A 24,386-nucleotide genomic window follows, 5' to 3' on the forward strand; every position below is an offset into this window, starting at 1 on the left:
ATTTCTTTGATTTGTCTAATTGCTCTGGCTAGAGTTTCAAGGACGATATTGAATAGAAGTGGTGAAAGAGGGCATCTCTGCCTTAAACCCTCTGTGACCTCATGACCCTCCCTAGAATCTCAACGTCATTTGGAGTTGCCCTCCTCATTTTTGGGGGCTCAGACTTCCCCAGTGTTTCTGTTACACTAAAGGCCTTCAGTAGAATATAAGAGGAGATGATGGCCTCCAGTGGAGTCCAAATATTGTTGGATTCAACATAAGGCCTCAGGGCCTTATGTAGTCTTAGGGAAGCTCAGGTCTTCCCCAGTGTCACAGACATATGCAGAGCCTTCCCAAGAGTCTTATTTTCATTGCCTTTCCTGAGAGCTATGAAGCTCATTGCCATTCTGAAGGTCAGAGTCATACTTAAGACCTTCCTGAGGTCTTATTGAGGGCCATTGTCTTGCCCAGGGAGTCAGTGGTACTCAAGATCATCCCCAGAGTTTCAGTGATGTTTGGAGCACTCCTATGATTTTTGTGGGGTCAGATCCTGCTGAACTGTTTCTGAGAAGTTAAAGGTCCTAACTATAGTCTCAGTGTGGTTCAGCCCATTCAGTGTGGTCCTAATGAGGTTCAGAGCCCTTCACATTCACTCACTGGGTCTCAACACTGCAGGTCATGACATTGCTTGAAGCCTTTCCAAGTTTTTTCTGTGGCCCTCGGTTCTTTCTGAGGTTATCATGGAGCTAAGGCTTTTCTCAGGGTCACAGTCCTCTGTAGGCCCTTCCTCAGAATCTTAGTAGTCTCACTGCCTTCCCCAGAATCATGGTCCTTCCCTGGGATTCAGTGGGATAGGGACATTCCCCTGATTTTCCCCAGGTTCTCAGTTGGTCTCATAGACTTTCTGAAGTTCTCAGTGGGACTAAGTGTTATTCCCAGTGTTGAAGTGAGGCTCAGAAACTTCCCTAAGAATAACTGATTTCAGACTTTGCTAGGGTCTCAGTGGATACCAGGTCCTTGCCCATGTTCTCAGTGCAGGTCATTGCTTTCCAAGGATCACAGTGCTACTCAGGGTCTTCTCCAGAGTCTTATTGAGGCCCAGAGCCTTCTCCAGTGTATTCTCCAGAGTCTTATTGAGCCTCAGGGCCTTCTTCAATGTCACATTTGTAACCAGAATCTTCCCAAGAGTCTTACTGAAGTCAGGTCTACTCCAGTATTTCCATGGCCTCAGAGTACTCCACAAGACTTTTGTTGGATTTAGATGCTTCCCCAGGTTTCTGGGAGGCCTTCACTAGTATCTTAGTGGGTTTCTGGGCCTTCATTGTGTTCTGGATGGCTTTCAGGCCTTTCCCAATGGCAGTGTTTTCAGGATTTTCTAGGTCATACGTGGAGCTCATGCCCACCCAATTGTTTCAGTGGAACTGAGGGCCTTCCTTAGCATATCAGGGGAGCCTATCCTTCTTCAGTGTCCCAGTGGTGCTCATGGCCTTCTCCAGAGTCTTAGTGGTCTCCTTGCCTTCTCCAGGCATTCAGTGGGGCTCTTGGATATTCACATATTCTCAGTTCAGGATATTTGTCAAGTTCTCAATGGGGTAAGGCCTAATCCAGGATCTCAGTGGAACTCATGACCATTACCAGCACCTTTTGCAGTGTATGGGTTTTACTCAGTAATATTCTCAGAATCTCAGTGGGGCTCAGTGCCATTCCCTGGGACAGAGTACTCCTCGAAGTCTTCCCCACACTCTTATTGAACTCAAGGCTACTTCCTCAGGTCACAGTGGTGCTCAGGGTCTTCTCCAGTGTGTTAATGGTGCTCAGGTCCATCTCAAGCTTCCTTAGGATCTCAATCCTTAGGAATCCTTAGTGGACCTTAGGATCTCAATCTGGCACAGCACCTACAGTTACACAGTTACACAGGGGCCTAAGGCTTTCTGGACAAAGAATCTTTTGGAATCCTAACCATCATTGAGGAACATCACTAGGTCACGAGTTCTTCCCTCAAATTTCAGTGGCACTTAGGGTTTTCCATAGAATCTTAGTGAGAATGAGATTTTTCTTCACTGGTGCTTTTTTTGAAGCTAAGGACCTTCACTAGACTCTCACTGGGTTTCAGCTCTTTTGAGCTACTATGGGTGCCATTTCCTAATCAACAAAAACTTCCCAGTCACCCCTTCCCTGTTTGCACCTTACTTACCATATTTCACACTTTTGCACAAGCTGTTAAGGGAGCTCATGGACTGTTGTCTCCCTGTGCCATTCACAGCCTCATCTCCAGCTGAACCACCACCTGAATAAACCATCCTTCCATTGCAACCAGGCGATGTGACTTTGCTCCAGGAATTACATCCTCAATCATTGCAACCTCATTGGACTGGACCTCATATGGTTATTCTTACCATCCCAACCACAGCAAAACTTCTAGGCCTCTCCTCCTTGGACCATGTCTCCTGCCTTAAAAAAGCACCTATCCCGGATACCCAGTCCTGGGCCTCCACTACACCGGGACTCACCAAACTCAAAATCTCTCGACTATCCTCTATGATTCCTCCTACTCATGAATCTCTCTCAGGACTCTGGTCCAGCCTACAGGTGGCATTTCTATGTCCAGGAGACGTGGCAGCAGGATGAGACCTCCCAGTCTCAGATCAGAGGAGAGAAGGACTGTTCCCCCACAGAATGTGACTGGAGGCTCACCTACCATCTCGTAGGTTTTAACTCTATACGTATATCCCCTCACAGCCCCACTGCTATGGCTTGCTTTCTGTTTGACCAGACCAAAACATACTGCAGAAAGTGGCCCACCACCTACGGGGGTGCCCCTACCACCAGTGTGAAAGGCACCTCTTTGACCCTGCGAAGAACCCAAATGGAAACTACCTATTGGCCCAAATGGTGAATGGAACCTTACAACCATCATTATCAAAGACCCCTGACCCCCAAATGGTCATCAGGTTTGATGGAAGCTCTACATGTGTATGGAGACAATCTTCCCACAGTTCCTCTTACAATCCAGAGGGCCTCTACTCAGGTGGTCCCACAGGTTCATATAACCATCCAAGAGCAGAAAGAAGAAATTCAATGACAACTCAAGAAGGCGGCTGATCCCAGTGTTGACCGCTTCTCATTGCTTCCCCTGATATGTCAAGGCCTTCACCTTCTCAATTTGTCCAGGGTCAAAAACAGCATGCACTACTTTCTGTACCCAGGTTTACATGGGACCCTCTACCAGCCATTCCTATCAATTCCTCCTTAACACTTCCTCAGCATCTCACAGGAACCCCACTCCACTTTGGAGGGGGATCCCCTTTTTCACAACTCCTCAGCTTTACCTGCTGTTACACTTTCTCTACCTCGCAACCCTACTGTTCAGGTCTCTTCCTTGATATTTGATTCTCCGGAATTCTTTTTCTGGTGCAATGGCACCATAACAAAAAAATAGATTACAATATGCCCTCCACATTCACTGTGCCTCTGCTTTAGTTCCTCAGCTGACAGTATAGAGTAAAGCTGAATCCACCTGCTTGCTCAGAATCCCATCCCTAGGGTGGGACAGGCCTTATTCTAACCAATGGAGGTCAGGCTTTCCCTAGCCTCCTCACTAGCAGCCTCTGGGTTGGGGCAGGAGGACTTGGTTATGCTGTCACTGCCACCCAGAAGCTAGGACAGCAACTCCAAGGGCAGGAGTGGTCTCTGCTGCCTCCCTGGCATTATTACAAAGACAAACTACTCTTAATGCCCAAGTTTCCTCAGAGAACCATCAGGTGCTAGATCTGCTGACATCAGTCAATAGAGGAACATGTCTTTCCTATAGAAGAAAGTTGTTACTACATCAATGAAACTGGGCTGGTCGAGAAAAATGTAAAGGTTCCAGATGTCTGAATGAAAGGCTGAAGCATCAACAGTCACATGGCCCCTGGCCAGGAAGGCTAGATTCCACTATTGTCCCCTGGCTGACCACTTGCCTTAAGCCCACATTACTGATAAGACTCCTACTAATGATTTATCCCTGTATTCTCAGATCAGTCTGGAGTCACATAAGTGAGGTGGCCAGAGTAACATACAACCAAATGCTCTTGCACCCTTACACTCTCCCCCCTACCAAACACACATCCAAGCATCCTCTGCACAATGTCCCCTATTAGGCAGGAAGTAGCCAGGTGGACTCCAGTGCCCTATATTATCAAAAAGACTGAAATGTTGGGGAAGTCAGATGTGACTGAATGGGGGCAGGCATCAGGCAGCCGTGCTTTCAAAAGAGCAACAAGACGCTGACACATAAACCCTAATGGCATCCTGCACCCACCTGTCACTCAGTGGCATCATGAGACAATCCCAGGAGGACATGGGTCCCAACAGGGTTTCCAGCCTACCCCAGGAAGACACATCCACCCCTGAGCTTATGCCGCCTGCCCCAGGGTACAGAATCACCACCCCATTGGAGACCTAGCAAGATTTCCCTGGCCCTTTACTGTGGTGGAATGCTGAATCTTGCCTGAAAGCTGATCCCAATAATGCTTTGCTGAGATGCCTGTGGTCTGATACCTTTCTGGTCAATATCCGACCTTACACTAACCTTCTGTGGAACATCATTTGGTCTCAGTGTCTTCTCCCAAATTTCAGTGGCACTTGGGGTTTTCAACAGGATCTTAGTGAGAATGAGATTCTTCTTCCCTGATGCTTCTTTGAGGCTAAATGCCTTCACTATACTCTAACTGGTGTTCAGGTCTCCACTGAACTCTACATTGTGTTGAGGGCCTTTTGCAGTGTCTGGTGTGTCTCAGGACTTTTCTGGCTCATCAGTGGGGCTCATGGCTCTTCCAAGGCATCATTGGTCTCAGTGCCTTCCATCAGGTGTCAGTTTTACTCAGGACCTTTTTGAGAATTCCAGTGGGTTTCAGACTTGTCCATAGTATTATACTGGGGCTCAGATCCTTTCCCAGAGTGCATGTTATCTAAAGGCTTTCAAAAATGTTTTAATGGGGTTCAGGGCCTTAAGTGGGGTCTAAATATGTTTTCAGAGTTTTCTACTGTGTATCATTGAATTCATGGATTTTCAGTTGATCAGTGGGGCTAATGACCTTTTCTAGTGATTCAGAGGTGGTCAGGGCTTTGCTCAGGGGATCAAAAGGTTTCATGACTTCCATGTGGAGGCTCAGATCCTGCGAAACAGATGTGGGAGCCTAGGAGGTGGAAGAAAATACAAGAGAGTTGGGAGAGTAACATTCTTCATTCAGATGTCACAGTACCCTCTCTCCAGTCCCCATCTCTACTTCATCCCCCAGCCAGTTCCATTTAGCCCCCTGAGTCTTCTCCACGTGACTTTTCTACAGGTTGGTCAGACAAAAATGCACACTGCCACCAGGTTGCATTGTAGGTGCAGCTCACAAACAAATATTTATACCCTGAGTACATGTACTGAATCAGAGTTCATGACATTGACCACACAGGAACAACCTAGTGTACTGGAAGCCTTAGCCAGAGACCTAACTTTGGCCATTTGGGGCCTATACTACTAACCACCCCTTTAGAATTACATGCCTTACATTTTACACATCTGAAACTCTGAAGGCTTCTGTAACGATCCATAGTGAGGAGGGCAGAGCTCTGAATCACAGGCCACAACACCAATACAATCCTCAACAACACACAGTGAGAAAGCAGTCCCCATCACCTAGGATCACTAAACCCATTGCCAGCCTCGCCCATACTGAGGTGGCAGCTCAAGGCTTTCCCTGCAAGTCCAGTCATCCATAATCATATTCTGGATTCACCAGGGTCTCCCAGCAAAGCTCAGGGCACTTCAGTGCACACTTGGCTGCAGAGGTTGGCTGCACTGGCATACGCGTGTGCTGGTTCACTATGGTGTGGGTGACCACACATCCATGGATGGAAGGACACAGCAGTTACAGGCACCAGCACAGCAAATCACATCACGTGGGAGCATGCGTGCCAGCTGAGGCCCCGTAAGGCACAGTGACAGCCCGTGGCAGCTTACCTGGGTGGTGATGCCACACAGGCACAGCTTGGTCCTGAAACTCGGCTGGGTCTATGTACACCAACACCAGGGGACACAAAAATGGACAGGGAAAAAAATGTTGCCTTATAACCAGTGTCCCATCTGCAGGGCCTAGCCATGTCACATGCACCTGGGGGAGGGTGGTTCAATAGCCATCCATGGTGACATTAGGCGATCACACTCCAAACTTTTTCTTATGGGGCTGATGGGCTATCCAACAAGGCCAGGGGACTTTGCTGTCCAGGGCCATGTATGTTACAGTTTGCACCCTACTGAATGCAGTTGGAGCAGGGAAAAGAACATTCCATGCTTCCCTTACCAAGGTTTATGTGTGACGCCCTTGTAACCACCTGAACTGCATTGGGGCTGCTGAGCGGTGCAGGAATACCTACACAGGAGCTGGTTCCTCTCCAGGATGCTCATTCAGAGCTCTCACAACTACCCACAGGCACAACCTAGTGTACTGGAAGCCTTAGCCAGAGACCTAACTTTGGCCATTTGGGACCTATACTACTAACCACCCCTTTAGAATTACATGCCTTACATTTTACGCATCTGAAACTCTGAAAGCTTCCATAATCATCCTTTAGTGAGGAGGGCAGAGTTCTGAATCACAGACCACATCTCCAATATGAGCCGCAACAACACACAATCCAGGATGTAAGTGATTGTGATTGGCACATTCTTTCTGTCTCGCCTCCAGGACTCACTCTGTGCACCTTTTGGATGGCCATCTGCTAGGCCTTCTCCCAGGTCAGCCATCATGCTAGTAACTTCACTAAAGGGGCGCCCAACATATGGGTGAACATAGCCATCAGAGATACAAATGTGGTCAGCTGAGCACATTAAAGAACAAGGTCTCTCATGCCACTAGTAAATCTTCCATCATGTGGTCCCCATGTATTCAGATTAGACATCAGGAGACACAGATATATAGCAATCTCAAAAAACTTAACATCAAAAATAAAAGAATCCAATAACAATCAATAAATGGGCAAAGGTCCAAACCGACATTTCCCAGGATTATGAATAGTCAACAAATATAATGAAAAATGTTCCACATCTCTACCAATTAGATATGTGCAAACTAAAACTACACTGAGATTTCTTCTCACTCTAGTTACAATAGCAATTATCAAGAATAGATGCAACAAAGATGTAGGGGAGGATGTTGGGGGAAAGGTATACTAATATACTTTTGGGGGATACCTAATGTCTAAACCATAATGGGTTCAGTGCTATCGTGGGAAAAAGACTGACCAAGAAACAGCAAGCAGAACTCAGACTGGAGAACTCCAAATAAAATATTTTATACCAGGAGCCCAGATGAAAACAAAACCCAAATTCTGAGCACCCATCACAGTTTCTCACAATATTTATAGGTTATGTGTGAGGGCTTGACAGATTTGGCTCCTAGGAAATGTTACAGGCCAGTCTATACAGGCAATGACCATACAGATTCCACATCACTCTGAGACTCCATGTTATACAGTAAATGAGCTTATCCTAACGGACCACCCTGCCTCTATACCCATCATCAGTTACTTAGTGTGACATGTTTAGCAATACAAAATGACAATTCTTATGTAATGAAAAATTGCTCTGTTTTGATTCCTATTGCTCCTAAAGAAAGTATCATGTGAACGGTGATTGTGTGGATGTTAGTAACAATTTTATAGTTTGTACCTAGGTTAGGGTCATTTTGACCCACTTCCCCCTGTGTTGATGATCTCATGATGTTAGTTTGTAATTTTGAATCATAGCAACAGACACTTATGATTGATGTGATTTTTGGTATAAGAAGCCCGACAATCCTATAGTTGGGTCTGTTCTCCCAATAACCAGTTTTGGGGCATTGTGTGAGACAGTCAGCCAGCCAGCTTACTAAAGACTCTCAAATTTGGACTTCTCAGTAGCAATCAATCTGTTCTTAAGTTGCACCTCACAACACTATGTAGTGTCATAAATTTCTAGTCTACTGGATATATGTTTCTGCAAGGGCTCTAGTAGGAAATATGTTTACAGAAGCAGACTGCAGGAAGGGGAAGAACTGGCTCCTCTTAGAACCTTCAGGAAATCTCCAGGCTTGGGCCCAGAGCCTCTTCAGGTACATTTACACTTCAAAGGGGAGGAGTCAGACTCTCAGGGGAAGTTATCTACACTCCAAAAGATAGGGGCCCATGGCTAATCAGATTTCCTGGGAAAAGGGTGAGAGAGAGGAGGGGAACTGACCCCTTCCCCAGGGATAGGTGTCTTACCATAACATTTTTACAATCTTATTTCACCACCAGCTCTGGGTTTGCAATCACACTAATCCCAGAGTCTCAAAGAGGTTCAGTGGTATTACCAGAGTCTAAGTAAGGCTCAGAATCTTCCTTCAGAGCCCACTGGTTCAGGGCCTCCATGAGGGTCTCAGTGAATCCCAGGACCTTGCCCAGGTGCTCAGTGAAGTTCAGCCATTAGCAGGGTCACAGTGGTGATCAATGCTTTGTCCAATGTCTTAGTGAGGTTCAGGGCCCTTTCAAGGATCTCAGTGGGGCTCAATCTCTTGCCCAGGATCTCAATGGGATGCAACCTAATTCAGTGTGTCATGGGGTCTCAGTTTTTTGTAGGCTGTCAGTGGTGCTCATGGTTTTTCCAAGTTTCTCAGTGCACCCAGGCCTCTCTCCATGGTATCAGTTGTATCCTGATTTGAAAAAACCATGTTGCCAGACTGGAAATGATGAATTGCAGACTCCAAAGGGAGAGGGATCTGAGCAGCAGCTCAGAATAATGATACCAGAAAAAAATGGCAAGAGACACAGATCAAGTTCATTTAGGCAGGAGGGTAAGAAGATTTGTAAGGTTTCAAATTCACTGGGCACAAACTTGTGACTGTGACAGAGATTTTTGTGATATTTATCAGGCCTCCAGCATGAAAACCATTCCTTTATATTTAAAAAAAAATTTTTATTGTATTTGCTCTAATTGGTTGTACATCACAGTAAAATGCAATTATACATTTTGATAGGTCATACATAAATGGAGTATAATCTCTCATTTTTCTGATTGTACATGTTGCAGGTCAGGCAGTCATACATGTACATGTGGTGATAATGTCTGCTTCACTCTACTATCATTCCTTCCTTCACACCCCTTCCCCTGGCTTCACTCCCCTCTACCTAATATAAAGTAACTCTATTCTTCCCTCTCCCCTCCTTATTGTGAATTAACTTCTGCATATCAGAGGAAAAAATGGCCTGTTGTGTTTTGGGTCTGGCTTATTTCACTTAGCAGGATGTTTTCTGACTTCATGCATCTCTCAGCAAATGCCAGAAGTTTATCCTTCTTTAAAGCGGAGTAATATCCCATTGCATAGTGGTACTTGTGTCTTTGAGAACTGACAAAAAGTACATCTCGATTGACAATAATAGAACCATTGTCCTATCTTTTAAATACCAATGCATGGTGTGATTTGGGTATATTTTCTTGCTAGGTGTTTTATGACCAACTTCATCAAAATTGACCTTTTTCTTCTCTACTATTAGAATCAGCAGAGTTTTATCAGGGATCAATCTTGGGAACTCATGAGAAGCCTCTTGGCTCCTTTAGCTTTTCCTCTAGCAGTTGTGCCATCTACCAGGATGGATCAAGGTCTTGCTGATCCCATGTGACTTTCCTTGGTTTCCCTTTCTGGCCCCATGTGGTTTCCCATTATCCACTCCAAAGACCCTGCTCTTTGCAGAGTGTGCACTGGTTCACTTCCTGTTCTCTAGGGTACTCTCAATACCCCTGATCAACAGGTCAGGTGACTCCACAGAGTTGCAGGGCTCTCAGAGGTGTCCTGTTGTTCCCTGGATCCTGGTTCACCACAGAGGACAAGGGCCAAAATATTGGTGACTGTTTCCTTGTCCCTTTGATTTACTTGATTTTGATCTCCACATTTTGGTTTTAAACATAGAGCAGGTCAGTTTTGCAAGTCTTGAAGTCCTGGGTTTTAACTTCAATGTCTATAATTATTTCGGGCCTGTATTAGAACTGGAAGTCAGAATTACATGCTGTCTGTCCTATAGGTGATGGACTATTTTCTCAAATTAACTCAGGTTGTTCTATCAGAACACTGTGTCTGCAAAACACTAACAAGCATTAGTTATAACAGTTAAGGAAATTTTAAAAACCTAACAAGAGCAAAAATATTCAGTTTGTATAATAGCTATGACCCAAGAATCATAATTTTGATAATCCCAAAACTTTACTGTTATGTATTATATCTCCTGTTTATTTGAGATCTCAGTAACATTTACAAAAAAAAAGAAAAGAAAAAGCTACTTTTGAACAAACTTTAAATCAGCTTAATTCTAGAGTACATTGGAGCCAACTAATATGACATGTGATAGGCAGAACCTTATTTCAGGTGAAGATTCTTGACAAATTTGAGGTAAATTGTTCCATTTCTGAGGATGATATTTGCCCCTTTCTTAAATATCATTTCAGAGTGTTCTCATGTATTAGTTCCTTAATCTATCTGAATATCAGTTAACAAAATACAACATTAAATCTGAAGCATGAATTAAATGTAAAGGCCAAAGGAGGTCTTAACTTAAACAATTCAGTCTCCTTAATACTGTAAATTCGGGACATGGCTAGTGGCCAAATAAAATTGGACAGAAAGTGCCCAAAGCAAGTTTTATAGGAATTTGGCTCTTGTGTGAAATTCCCAGCCCCCATGGTATAAGTTAGGGTACAGATTTGGAGAAAATTGCCCGTGGCCCAGGTTGACCAGGGACTTTATAGGATGGAATGGGCTTAGGTCCTGCTGAGTGACAGGTAGAGGTAAGGGTCATTGGAGTTTTCCTGCTGGTTTGATTGGTCGCTGTGTGGTTCACTGTCCTTTGCCTCAGTTGCCCCGATTTCAGTCATATAGTCACCCAAATTGTTACTTAACAAATACCTTCAAAAAATACACTTAAATTCCCATTTCACTATAAAGAGTAACACAAAATTAATTATATAACTTATAATAACATGTTACATTAATCCAGTTACAAAATATTAAATGTCATATATACCCAACAACTTGGTTATTTCTATAGAAATCTGAAGGAGAGTTTTGGGAGAACATCAACTTGGTAAACTGCTCTCCTAGGCTTTACATTTTAAAAGATTGTATACTTGAAGAACATGAAGTCATCTGATATACAGAGAAGTCAGTGATGGCTAGGGTCACATTTACACACTTGTCCTCATTAACTAAGTTTAACTTTTACCTTGAAACTTAGACAAGGCTCAAACAGTTCTCAGATATACACATAACTGTTGTTTATTTATCAGCTACAAAGTAATCAATTAAAAGACTTTATTTTTTTAAAGACTTTATAACAGGCACACTGTTAATCCCTTTAAGACTTAGTTTTCCTAAGTAATAAAAACTTAAAAAATAATAAATTATATTGACAAATAAGACCAGATTAATGTTTTAAGACGTTCTTGCTTTTTCTAAACATAGCGAATTACCGTATTAAAGCTTAACCTTAGATAAAAGCCCTTTGATAACTGACTGATTATAACCAACTTAATCCTACACATGAACTTTTTGAGACTTACCTTCTTGAAACCTTTTGAAACTTACTTCAGGTTCTTACAATTTGTTTATTATAGAAAACAGAAACATTTATTTTCCTTTTCAATTTCCATACTCCAATATCTTTCCATGCTTATAATTTTCTTATATCTCTCTTTGTCCAGTTGTTGACTGTCAGAATTGCACTCACCTGTCCCAGCCCAAAGAATGGACTAAGAGATACTAGGTAGAGGAAAAAGTGAGGCTTTACTTAAAGAAGGTCTTGAAAGACTGGGTGCCTATGGGTCAGGAACACAGAGATTGGATACAACCAGCATTTTATTCCCTAAAGCACAAGAGTCCTCCCCAGTTTTCTTACCTAGACTTACTGTCTCCTATTGGTTATGTAAAGAAATAAAATTTATTCATCCCACATCCATTTGTTTACTTGTGGTAGGACAGTCTCCTGCATTGGATACATTGTGGCACTCTTCTCACAAATTCTTTTATGAAGTTGAATTCCATTTAGGTAAAAATAAATTTGCCCATTTCTAATTTGTGTTACCCTTGAAATCCAAAATATCAAACAAGTCTAGTTAATACACTAAGTCCCTTATTCCTGTCAAAGAAAAATACTTAGAAGCAATGGACATTGCACTTTATAAAACTAATAGATTGATTTGTGACCTAGAAACATGTAGGTTAGTAATCCTGAAGATATTTTTACTCCTAACCAATTTAACTTATGTGAACTGAAAGGCATTTGGATCCATTTGGGTGACTGTTTACATAGTTTATAAGTGATCATTTATCTATTTCTGATTCTCACACCATGTAAACAATACAAACACAAGCATATATGGAGACAACAAATATAAGCAAAGATAATCAATAATTTTGTAACTTTTTTCTGAGTTTTAAATTTCTACAGGTAGGGGGCAAAGGAGCTATTAAATTTAGTGCTTTAGAAATTAAGATAGAGCCTGTCACAGATTTTTACAGTATGACTCAGACCTGGGAAAGGCCTGTGCTTTCCATTGGCCATCCCTGTGTGTAGGCCTATAATTTTTCCTGGAGATTCCATGCACATCTGAAACTCCCTGCACACACAATGAGTGCTAAAAAAAAAAAAAAAAAAAAAAATCATTTTATCACCTTTAGTATCTTTTTCTCTTTTGTCCTAAGACTCTCTTTCCAATATTTTAACATAATGCCCCGAGGTCTATCTGGGGGAATTTTAGTGTCTTTCCCTCTGCTGGCCTCCTCTTCTCTAGAGTTTTTTTGGTTAGAGGTTAAATCCCCCAATGGTGGTCTCCAGTTTCCACATGCCATCCCATTCCCTGGCTGTGGACTCATGTTTCTGAAAAAGGGTTCAACTGCCCTTTTGGGAGGTTCCTTGCCTCACATCTCAATCACACTCACACAGCCTCCAGGATGTCCTGACCCCAAGGAAGAACTTCTTTCTTTAGAACAGACTTTCCTACCTTCATCTGTGCATGATGCTAGCTGGGTGCTGCTGCATTTAGCAGGGCTCTTTCTCTCTCTCTCTCTCTTTCTCTCTCTCTCTCTCTCTCTCTCTCTCTCTCTCTCTCTCTCTCTCTCTCTCTCTCTCTCTCTCTCTCTCTCTCCCTCTGATCGATTTTTGATTTGGGAACTGTTTTCAGTACCAGGGATCAAGGTAATATCTCTCACCCCAAGCTCATGGCAACAAGACAGTCGCATGCATCTCCTCTAAAGTGAATTCCCCATGAGCCCCTAGGTGATGAATGAATCCCCAGGTTGGGTGTCAACATTTTAGAGATACCAGGGTTCCCCATGGAATCAAGCATGTTCTCAGAAGTTGCTTGCAAAGGCAAACTTTACCTCAGCAGAGGCGTGGGCTACCAAAATCTTTAAGGAAACACAAGTTGACAGGCAGTCTGCCTATTTTAATCCCCAATACAGAATTGTTCCCTTCTATGATAGGAGGAGTTTGGGGTTAAAATTATGTGATTGGCTCATTTTAAAGTTGGAAAGTAACCAGGCATATTGGCACATGACTAATCCCAGTGGCTCAGAAGCCTGAGGCAGGAGGACCACAAGTTCAAAGCCAGCCTCATCCAATGCGAGGTGCTAAGCAACTCAGTGAGACCCTGTTCCTGAATTAAATACAGAGTAGGGCTGGGGATGAGGCTCAGTGATCAAGTGCCACTCAGATCATTTCCCAGCACAAACAAAAATTGGGGAGGGCAACAGAGGAGCATAGTTAAAATGGCTGTGCTTGGATACATGTTGGGAATCTCAAAATGAATAAGTATGAATATTTTATCCCACATAAGGCTAAATACTATATTCTATGTACTCAGTGTCATTAAGGTGGTCACAGTGGTGCTCAGGGCCTTCCACAGTGTCTCGATGGGAATCAGTGCCTTTCCCAGGGTCTCAGTGTTACTTAGATCATCCCCAGATTCACAGTCACACTTGGGGTCTTCTCCAGTGTGTAAGCAGGTCTCTGGCCTTCCCCAGGTCAAAGCAGTGTTCAGGTATTTTGCCAGAGTCTCAGTTGAATCTTCCCTTTCCAGAGGAACTCACTTGGGCTCTTGGACCTCCTCAGGGTCTCTGTGGATTTCAGAATATCCCCAAGGTTTTTCATGGGGCTCAGGCCCTTGCCTAGTGACTTAGCAGGACTCGTGGCCATACCTAGAATTTCAGATTGTGTCTGGGACTTTCTCAGAGTCTCAGTGGTGTTCCCAGATCTCAGTGTGGCTGAGAAACTTCCTCAGGGCACACTGGATTCAGGGCCCTCACAGGGACTTAGTGCATCCAGGGCCTTACCTATGTTCTCACCAAAGCTCAGCACCATTCTCAGTCAGGTTCAGTGCCTTTGCCATGTGTGCATAGGGGCTTGGAGCATTTTCTAGTGTCTCATGAGAGATCAGAACATTTCCCAGAGTATCACTGGGACTCAGGCCTTCCCCAGAATGTCAATAGAACTCAGGGCTGTCTACAGGTTCTTAGAAATTCTTCCCTGTGTTTTTGTGTTTAGCATTCACTATTCTCAGTGGTATTCAGAGCCTCCTCTGTGGTGGTGTAAATGGGGTGCAGGGCCTTTCTCAGTGTCTCATTGGTCCTCAAGGCTCTTCCAGGACATCAGTGGAGTTCATGGCATTTCTAAGTTTTTCAGTGGTTTCTGGACATTGCCCTGAATCTTAGTGTAATTTTGGGTTTTCCCAGTGTCACAGTCATGCACTGACCATTCCCCAGGATCACAGTCATGCCTAGAACATTCCCCAGGTCACACTGATGAGTATGCTGTTTCCCAGGGTCACAGTCATGCATAGGCCCTTCCTCAGGGTCACAGTCATGCCTAGACCCTTTCCCAGCATCACAGTCATGAAGAGGCTCTTTCTCAGTGTCACAAATATGCATAGGTCATTCCCCATAGTCACAGTCTTGCATAGGGTCCTTCCGCAGGGCCACAGATATGCATTCGGCTATCCCAAATGTCATAGTCATAAACAGAACCCTTCCCCAGTGTCACACTCTTGCATGGGACTTTTCTGCATGGTCACATTCATACAGAGGGTCTTCCCAAGGGTCAGAGTCATGTATCAGGCCCTTCCCCATAGTCACAGTCATGGATAGGTCTCTTCCCCAGTGTCACAGTTATGTCTATGTCCTTTCCTCAGGGTTACATCATGCATAGGGCCCTTCTGCAAGATCACAGTCATGCACAGACCATTCCCCAGGGTCACAGTCATGCATAGCCCCTTCCCCACGGTCACAATCATCATAGGGCATTCCACAGAGTCACAGTCATGCATAGCCCTTTCCCAGGGTCACAGTTATACATGTTTCTTCAGTGTCACAGTCATGCATAGGGCCTTTGTCTATGATCCCAGTCATGCATAGGGCCCTTTCCCATTGTCACAGTCATGCATATTCTCTACATCAGGTCACAGTCAAGCAAAGGCCCATCCTCAGGCTCAAAGTCATGTATAGGCCCTTTGTCATTGTCACAGACATGCATAGTTTCTTCCCCTGAGTAACAGTCATGCATGGGGCCATCCCCAATATCACAGTCATGCACAGGACCCTTCCCCATGGTCACAGTCATACATAGACCATTCTCCAGGGTCAAAGTCATGCATAGCCCTTCCACAGAGTCACAGTCATGCATAAGTCCTTCCTAAGGGTCACAGTCATTCATCAGGACCTTCTGCAGGTCACAGTTATGGATAGGTGCTACCTCAGGGTCACAGTCATGAATAAGCCCTTCCACAGTGTCACAGTCATGCATAGGCCCTTCCCCATATTCTCAGTCATGCAAATGGTTGTTCCTAGGGACACAGATATGCATAAGGCCCTTCATGAGGGTCACAGTCAGTCATGGGCCCTTCCACATTGTCACAGTCCTACACAGGGGCCTTCCCCAGGCTCACAGTTATGCACAAATCTTCCAGGATTCACAGTCATGCATACACCATTCCACAGGGTCACAGTCATGCATAGGACATGCATGTTCCTGAGAATCAGTCTTGCTTAGGGCTCTTCTGCATGTCACAGTCATGCATAGGCCCTGCCTCAGGGTCACAGTTATGCACAGGACCTTTCCCTTGATCACAGTCATTCTTAGGCCTTCCCCATTGTCACTGTCATGCATAGGCCATTCCTCAAGACCTCAGTCATGCCTACGTTCTTCCACACACTCAGGGTCATGCATAGGGCCCTTCCCTAGGGCAACTGTCATGCTTCAGGACCTTCTTCAGGGTCACAGTCATAGTGCATTAATCAGGTTCACAGTCATGCATGGGACCCTGCCCCATTGTAACAGTCATGCATAAGCCCTACATCAGAATCACAGTCTTGCACAGGCTCTTTTCCATGATCATAGTCATACATAGGGTTCTTCCACAGGGTCAGTCATAAATAGAACACTTCCCAAGGTCACAGTCATTCACATGACCCTCCCAATGGTGACAGTCATGCTTACGGCCATTCCCCATGGTCACAATCCTGCATAGTCCCTTCCCAGGGTCACGGTCATGCCTAGCCTTTTCCTTAGGGTTGCAGTCATGCATAGGGTCCATCTGCAGGGTCACAGTCTTTTTTTTTTTTTTGCATTGCAGAGGATTGAACTCGGGGCCTTGTGCATATGAGGCAGGCCCTCTACCAACTGTGCCACATCCCCAGCCCCTGGTCACAGTCTTTCATAGGGCCTTTGTGCAGGGTGACAGACACACATACACCCTTTCCCCAGGGTCACAGTCTTGCATCCAGCCTGTCTCAGTGTCACAGTCATGCATAGGGCCATTCCCCAGAGTAACAGTCATGCATAGAGATCTTCTCAAAGGTCGAAGTTATAGTCCCTTCTTCAGGGTCACTGTCATACCTAGGGCCCTTTTCCTTGGTCACAATCATGCAAATCATGCATAGGCCCTTCCTTAGGGATACAGCTATTCATAGGGCCTTTCTGCAGGGTCACATTCATGGTTAGGCACTTTCTCAGACTTACAGTCATGCATATGGCCCTACCCATGGTCACAGTCATGCATAGACCATTCCTCATTGTCACAGTAATGCATAGGCCCATTTCCATGGTCACAGTATTGCATACAACACTTCTCCAGGGTCACAGTCATGCAGGGGGTCTTCCACAGGGTCACAGTCATGAATAGGCCTTTCCCTGGGGTCACAGTCATCTCTACGCCCTTTCCCATGGTCACAGTTATGTATAGGCCCTTTTTCATTTTCATAGACATGCATAGGGCCATTCCCCAGGGTAAGAGTCATGCATAGGGACCCTCACCAGGGTCACAGTTATAGTCCCTTCCTCAGGGACACAGTCATACATAGAGCCCTTCCCCAATGTCACAATCATGCATAGGTCCTTCCTCAGGGACACAGTCATTCACAGGGCCTTTCCACAGGGTCACAGTCATTGTTAGGCCTTTCCAGAGGGTAGCAGTCATGCACAGCCCCTTCTCCAGTGTCACAGTCATGCATAGGCCCTTCCCAAGGGTCATAGTCATGAATAGGCCCTTCTGCAGTCAGGGTCATGCATTTGGTCCTTCCCCTGTATCACAGTAATGCACAGGCTCCATCCACAGGGTAACAGTCATGCATGGGGACCTTCTCCAGGATCATAGTCATGCACAAGCCCTTCCATATGGTCACAGTCATACATAGGAGTTTCCTCAGCTCTCAGTCATACACAAGGCCCTTCTGCACAGTCACCATCATGCATAGAACCTTCTCCAGTGTCACAGTCATATATAGGGCCATCACCTTGGAACAGTCATGCACAGGGCCCTTCCCCAGTCACAGTCATGCATAGATCCTTCCACATGGTCACAGTTAAGCATAGGATTTTCCTCAGGCTCACCATCATTCAGAGGGATATTCCACAGGGTCAGAGTGATGGGTAGGCCTTTCCCTATGGTCACAGTCATTCATAGAGCCAATTAAAACTCATCTTGCTCTGGTCAATAACTATTCTCTACCCATGGATTCCACGACCTCTTAAGCCATAAATATATTCCCATCCTGAGCCCATCAACAATTCAAGAATTCCATCTCCTCTTCATAGAAAACCCTGCCATCACTCTCTGCTCTTCCTTTTCCCTCAACCCTGCTACACTTCCTCCAATGACTCCATCTCCCTCAACAGTCAGTCATTCCTGTCCACAGGAACTGAAGGCCTTCCACTCACCACATGAGGACCTTTTTGATTACCCACTCCCCTCACCTGATATAACCATTTTTGTAGATGGCAGTACTGTGCTAGATCCCAAAGGACGCTGTAGAGCAGTGCTTACCACTGCTTCAGTTCTGGAAGGCAGCTGCCTTCCAGACGGACAACATTCCAGAAAGCCAAAATCTTTGCCCTCTCTAGGGCCCTCATTCTATCCAAAGACAAGCAGGTGAACATTTACACAGACTCCAAAGATGCCTTCTTGATTGCTCACTCACATCTGGCTTTTGGAAGGAGTGTGGGTTTCTAACCACAAAGGGGTCACCAGGGGTCCATGCCATTCCAAGTTGCCATCATACACTACCAAGGACACAAAATTTCTCAGACCCTATACCATGGGTAACAAGAAGGCAGACTATAGAGTGGGGTTGGGGATTGGCAACAAAGTCTTCAACAGACCCCATTCTACACTTATCCACTGCAATAAAACATGAATATTCTCCACAGGCCCAGAAAGACCTAAAAACCAGGCCAATCATCTTCGGGATAACAGCTGGGTCTTTCTGGGGAACCAGATGGATCTTCCTAAGCAGCAAGCTATCAACTTGCTGATGGACATTCATATCTCTCTTCATATTGACCCCAGACCTCTTCTGAACTTTCTCCAACCCCTCTTTTATCACCCAGGATTGAGATCTATTCTGTAGCAGTTCCACTTCACTTGCTACGCCTGCTCCACAGTATCCCCACAAGGAGGCTTCAAACCCAAATTCCCAGCACACTAGATAGAGGCCAACAGCCAGGTGAAGACTGGCAGGTTGACTTCACCCACATGCCTAGTCACAAAAAGCTCCTTTACTTACTTACTTTGTTAGATACTTTTTCAGGCTCATAAAAGCCTTCTTCACCTACAGGAAAACTGCAGACACCATTGCCTCCATCCTCATCAGCAGATCATCCAGAGATTCAAACTTCCTACATCCATCCAGTCAGACAACTGTCCTGCCTTCACCTCTCAGGTTGTTCAACTAGTGTCCAAAACCACAATGTCACCTGGAAGCTCCACATCCCCTACTGACCCCAGTCCTCAGGTGAGGTTGAAAGGGCTAACAGCACCCTCAGAGAGCATCTCACTAAATGTACCATTGAAGTCAAAGTTTCCTGGCCCAATCACCTTCATTGGCCCTTACCTGCATTCAGGCAGCACCCAGAGTCCCCACAGGACTTAGCCCTTTTGATCTGCTGTATGTGCACCCTTTCCAATCAACCAAAATTTTCCAGCCACCCTTCCCCCTTTGGCATTTACTTACCTTATTTCACAGTCTTTCACAAGCTGTTGAGGGAACACACACACTTCTGCAGCCCTGGACCATTCACAGCCTCATTTCCATGTGAACAACCACCTGAATCAATCATCCTTCCATTGCAACTGGGCATTGTGATTTTGTTCTGGAAATTACATCCTCAGTCACTGCAATCTCACTGGACTGGACCTCATATGGTTATACTTATACCCAAACCATGGGCGAACTTCTAGGCCTCTTCTCCTGGTACCATGTCTCCCACCTAAAGAAAGCACCCATCCCAGATACCCAGTCCTGGGCTTCCACTATTCTGGGACTCACCAAACTCAAAATCTCTCACCAATCCTCTGTGACTTCTCCTACTTATGAATCTCTCTCAGGCCTCTGGCCCAGCCTACAGGTAGCATTTCTATGTCCAGGAGACATGGCCGTATGAGGGAATTCCACTCTCAGATAAGAGTGGAGAAGAACTGTTCCCCCACAGAACATGACCTGAAGCTCATCCTCCCTCTCATAGATTTTAACTCTATACATATCTCCCCTCACAGCCCCACTGCTATGGCTTGCTTTCTGTTTGACCAGACCAAAACATACTGGAGAAATTGGCCCACCACCTATGGGGGTGCCCCTACCACCAGTACCACCAATGAGGTGAAAGGCACCTCATTGATCCTGCAAAGAACATAGAGGGCAACCTTCTGAAGGGCCCAAATGGTGAATGGAACGTTCTAACCATCAATATCAAAGACACCTCTCCCCCATATGGTCCTCAGGTTTCATGGCAATCTCTACATGTGTACAGAGCCAAACTTCCCACTGATTACCTTACAATCCTGAGGGCTTCTACTCGGGTGGCTCCACGGGTTCACATAGCCATCCAAAAGCAGGAAGAAGAAATTCATTGCCAACTCAAGAAGGCAGCTCATTCCAGTTTTGACCCCTTCTCATGCCTTCCCCTGATATGTCAAGGCCTTGAGCTTCTCAATTTTTCCAGGGTCAACAACAGCATGGTCTGCTTTCTGTACCCAGGTTTGGATTGGATCCCTGTAACAACCATCCCTATCCATTTCCCCCTTAACTTTTCCTCAGTACCTCACAGGAACCCCTCTCCACCTTTGGAGGCGGATCCCCTATTTCACAACTCCTCAACTTTACCTACTCTTACACTTCCTCTACCTCAGTACCTCGCAACCCTACTGTTCTGGTCTTTTCCTTGATCTTGCTCCTCCAGGATTCTTTTTCTGGTGCAATGGCACCATAACAAAGAAATTAGATTACAATATGCCCTCCGCATTCACTGTGCCTCCGCATTAGTTCCTCAGCTGACACTATAGAGTGAAGCTGAATCCACCTGCTTGCTCAGAATCCCATCCCTAGGGTGGGATGGGCCTTATTCTTATCAGTGGAGGTTGGGCTTTTCCGAGCCTCCTCTCTGGCAGCCTCTGGGTTGGGGGCAGGAGGACTTGGTTATGCAGTCACTGCCACCCAGAAGCTAGAACAGCAACTCCAAGGGGCAGGAGAGTTCTCTGCTGCCTCCCTGGCATCATTACAAAGACAAACTACTCCTAATGCCACGTTTCCTCACAGAACAATCAGATGCTAGATCTCCTGATGGCAGTTAAAGGAGGAACATGCCTTTTCCTAAAGAAAGTTGTTACTACATCAATGAAACTGGGCTGGTCGAGAAAAATATTGAAGCTCCCAGACGTCTGAATGATAGGTTGAAGCAACAAGACACATGGCCCCTGGCCAGGATGGCTAGATTCCACTCTTGTCCCCTGGCTGACCCTTATTCTTACCCTCACATTAGTGATAAGACTCCTACTAATGATTGCTCCCTGTCTTTTCAAGTCTGTCTGGAGTCACAAGAGTGAGGTAGCCAGAGTAACATACAACCAAATGCTCTTGCACCCTTACAGTCACCTCTTTAGGGAACTCACATTCGAGCATTCTCCCCACGATGCCCCCTATTAAGCAGGAAGTAACCAAATGGACTCCACTGTCCTATATCACCAAATAGACCAAAATGTTGGGAAAGATGGAAGTGACTGAATGGGGGCAGGGTATCAGGCAGCTATGCATGACAAAGAGCAACCAGATGCTGACATATAAACCCTAATGGCATCTAGCACCTGCCTGTCACTGATTCATATGGCCACACAACCCCAGAATAACATGAGTCCCAGCAGGGTCTGCGACCATAACTAGGAAGACACATGCACCCCTGAGCCTACTGCTACACATGCCAGGATACAAAAAGAGCACCCCATCTGGCACCCAGCAAGATTTCCTCAGTCCTTTACCTTTGTGGATCTCTGAATCTTGCTCCAGAGCTGATCAAAATAATGCTTTGCTGAGATGGCTGTGGTCTGATCTCCTGTGGCCAACGTCCAATCTTACACTAACCTTCTTTGGAACATCATTGAGTCACAGGGTCTTCCCACAAATTTCAGTGGCATGAGGGGTTTCCCACAGGATCTTACTGAGAATGAGATTCTTCTTCCCTGGTGCTTTTTGGAGGCTAAAGGCCTTCACTACACTCTCATTGGAGTTCGGGACTCCACTGGACTCTACATTGTGTTGAGGGCCTTTTGCAGTGTCAGGTGTGTCTCAGGACGTTTCCGGCTTATCTGTGGGGCTCATGGCACTTCCAAGGCATCATTGGTCTCAGTGCTTTCCATCAGGTGCCAGTTGGCCTCAGGACCTTTTTGAGAATTTCAGTGGGGTTCAGAGCTGTCCATAGTTTTTGATTGGGATTCAGATCCTTTTGCAGTATGTGTGTGATCTAAAACTTTTCAAAAATGTTTTAGTGGGGTTCAGGGTTTTCACTGGGTCTAAATATATTTTCAGTTTTCCACCGTGTATCATTGAATTCAGGGATTTTCAGCTAATCAGTGAGGCTAATGGCCTTTTCCAGTAATTCAATGAACATCAGGGTCTTGCTCAGGGGATCAGTAGGTTTCACGGATGCCAGGTGGAGGCTCAGATTCTGGGAATCAGATGTGGGAGCCTAGCAGGTGGAAGAAAATACAAGACAGTTGGGAGAGTAATATTCTTTATTCAGATGTCACAGTAGCCTCTCGCCAGTCCCGATCTCTGCTTCATCCCCAGCCAGTTCCATTTAGCCCCCTGAGTCTTTTCCACATGACTTTTTACATGTTGGTCAGACAAAAATGCACACTGCCATCAGGTTGCATTGTAGGTGCAGCTCACAAATGTTTATGGCCTGAGTACATGCACTGAATCAGAGTTCATGACATTGACCACACAGGAAAAACCTAGCCCACTGCAAGTCTCAGCCAGAGACCTAACTATGGCCATATGGGGCGTCGACTACTAACCATCCCTTTAGAATTACATGCCTTATATTTTACACATCTGAACCTCTGAAGACTTCCGTAATGATCCTTAGTGAGGAGGGTAGAGCTCTGAATCACAGGCCACAACACTAATACAATCCTCAACAACAAACAGTGAGAAAGCAGTCCCCATCACCTAGGATCACTAAACCCATTGCCAGCCTCGCCCATACTGAGGTGGCAGCTCAAGGCTTTCCCTGCGAGTCCAGCCATCCATAATCATATTCTGGATTCACCAGGGTCTCCCAGCAAAGCTCAGGGCACTTCAGTGCACACTTGGCTGCAAAGGTTTGGCTACACTGGCATCCGAGTGTGCTACTTCACTATGGTGTGGGTGACAACACATCTATGGATGGAAGGACACAGCAGTTACAGGCACCAGCACAGAAAATCACATAATGTGGGAGGTTGTATGCCAGCTGAGTCCTAGGAAGGCACAGTGACAGCCCGTGGCAGCTTACCGGGCTGGACACCACACATGCAGAGCTTGGTCCTGAATTTCAGCTGGCTCTAGTACACCAACACCAGGGGACACATAAATGCACACGGGGAAAATAAATGTTGCCATATATCAAGTGTCCCCTCTGCAGGGCGGAGCCCTGTCACATGCACCTGGGGGAGGGTGGTTCACTAGGCCATCCATGGTGTCACAAGGCAATCACACTCCAAACCTTTTCTCATGGTGCTAACAGGATACCCAACAAGGCCAGGGGACTTTCCTGTCCAGCACCATGTACACTGCAGTTTGTACCCCACTGAATGCAGTGGGAGCAGGGAAAGAACATTCCGTGCTTCCCTGACCCAAGCTTAAGTATGACTCCCTTGTAACCACCTGAACTGCATTGGGGCTGCTGGGCAGTGCAGCAAGACCTCAACAGGAGCTGGACCCCCTCTCAAGGATGCTCATTCAGAGCTCTCACAACTACCCACAGGCACTGTGCCCACCCCTTCATGGAAGGCAGGTGGAATGCAGTCCTGCGTCCTTGCTCAAGCAGGCCATTATGTCTATCAGGCCTGCAGCCTGTGGGTGGTGTGGGATATGCAGCCTCCATGGAATCTGTAGCCCAGCTGCCATTGCTGCCACCCTGACCTCTGATATGGTTCCTGGTGGCCCTACTGTTATGGGACGTGCATGCAATGCTATCAACACTGTCAGGGCACAGATAATAGCAGGCTGACCTGCTTGCCCACAAGGACAGCAAGAATCATGTAGCCATATCCACTGCCATCAAGGTGCACATGGCCCCTTCTCACCCCTGAAAAGGGCCAGTGGACTCAACTTGACTTAGTGTCAAAGGGACATGTCATGACCTGCACTACCTGCCATTCCATGACTCCAAAGCATAAAGCATGTGGATACTCCTGAGCACAAGCCACACTGGCCTGGCAGGCCCCTATGTGCATCTGACATTGAAGGTAGGGTCCCCTGTTTTCCTATATTCCACATGGTTTCACCGCTGCAGCTCAGGCAGCCATGCAGCCAAGACAGCAGGTCAGGGAAGCACCCACTGGAAGC

The sequence above is a fragment of the Sciurus vulgaris genome (assembly GCF_902686455.1).
Source record: "Sciurus vulgaris genome assembly, chromosome: 11".
Lineage (NCBI taxonomy): Eukaryota > Metazoa > Chordata > Mammalia > Rodentia > Sciuridae > Sciurus > Sciurus vulgaris.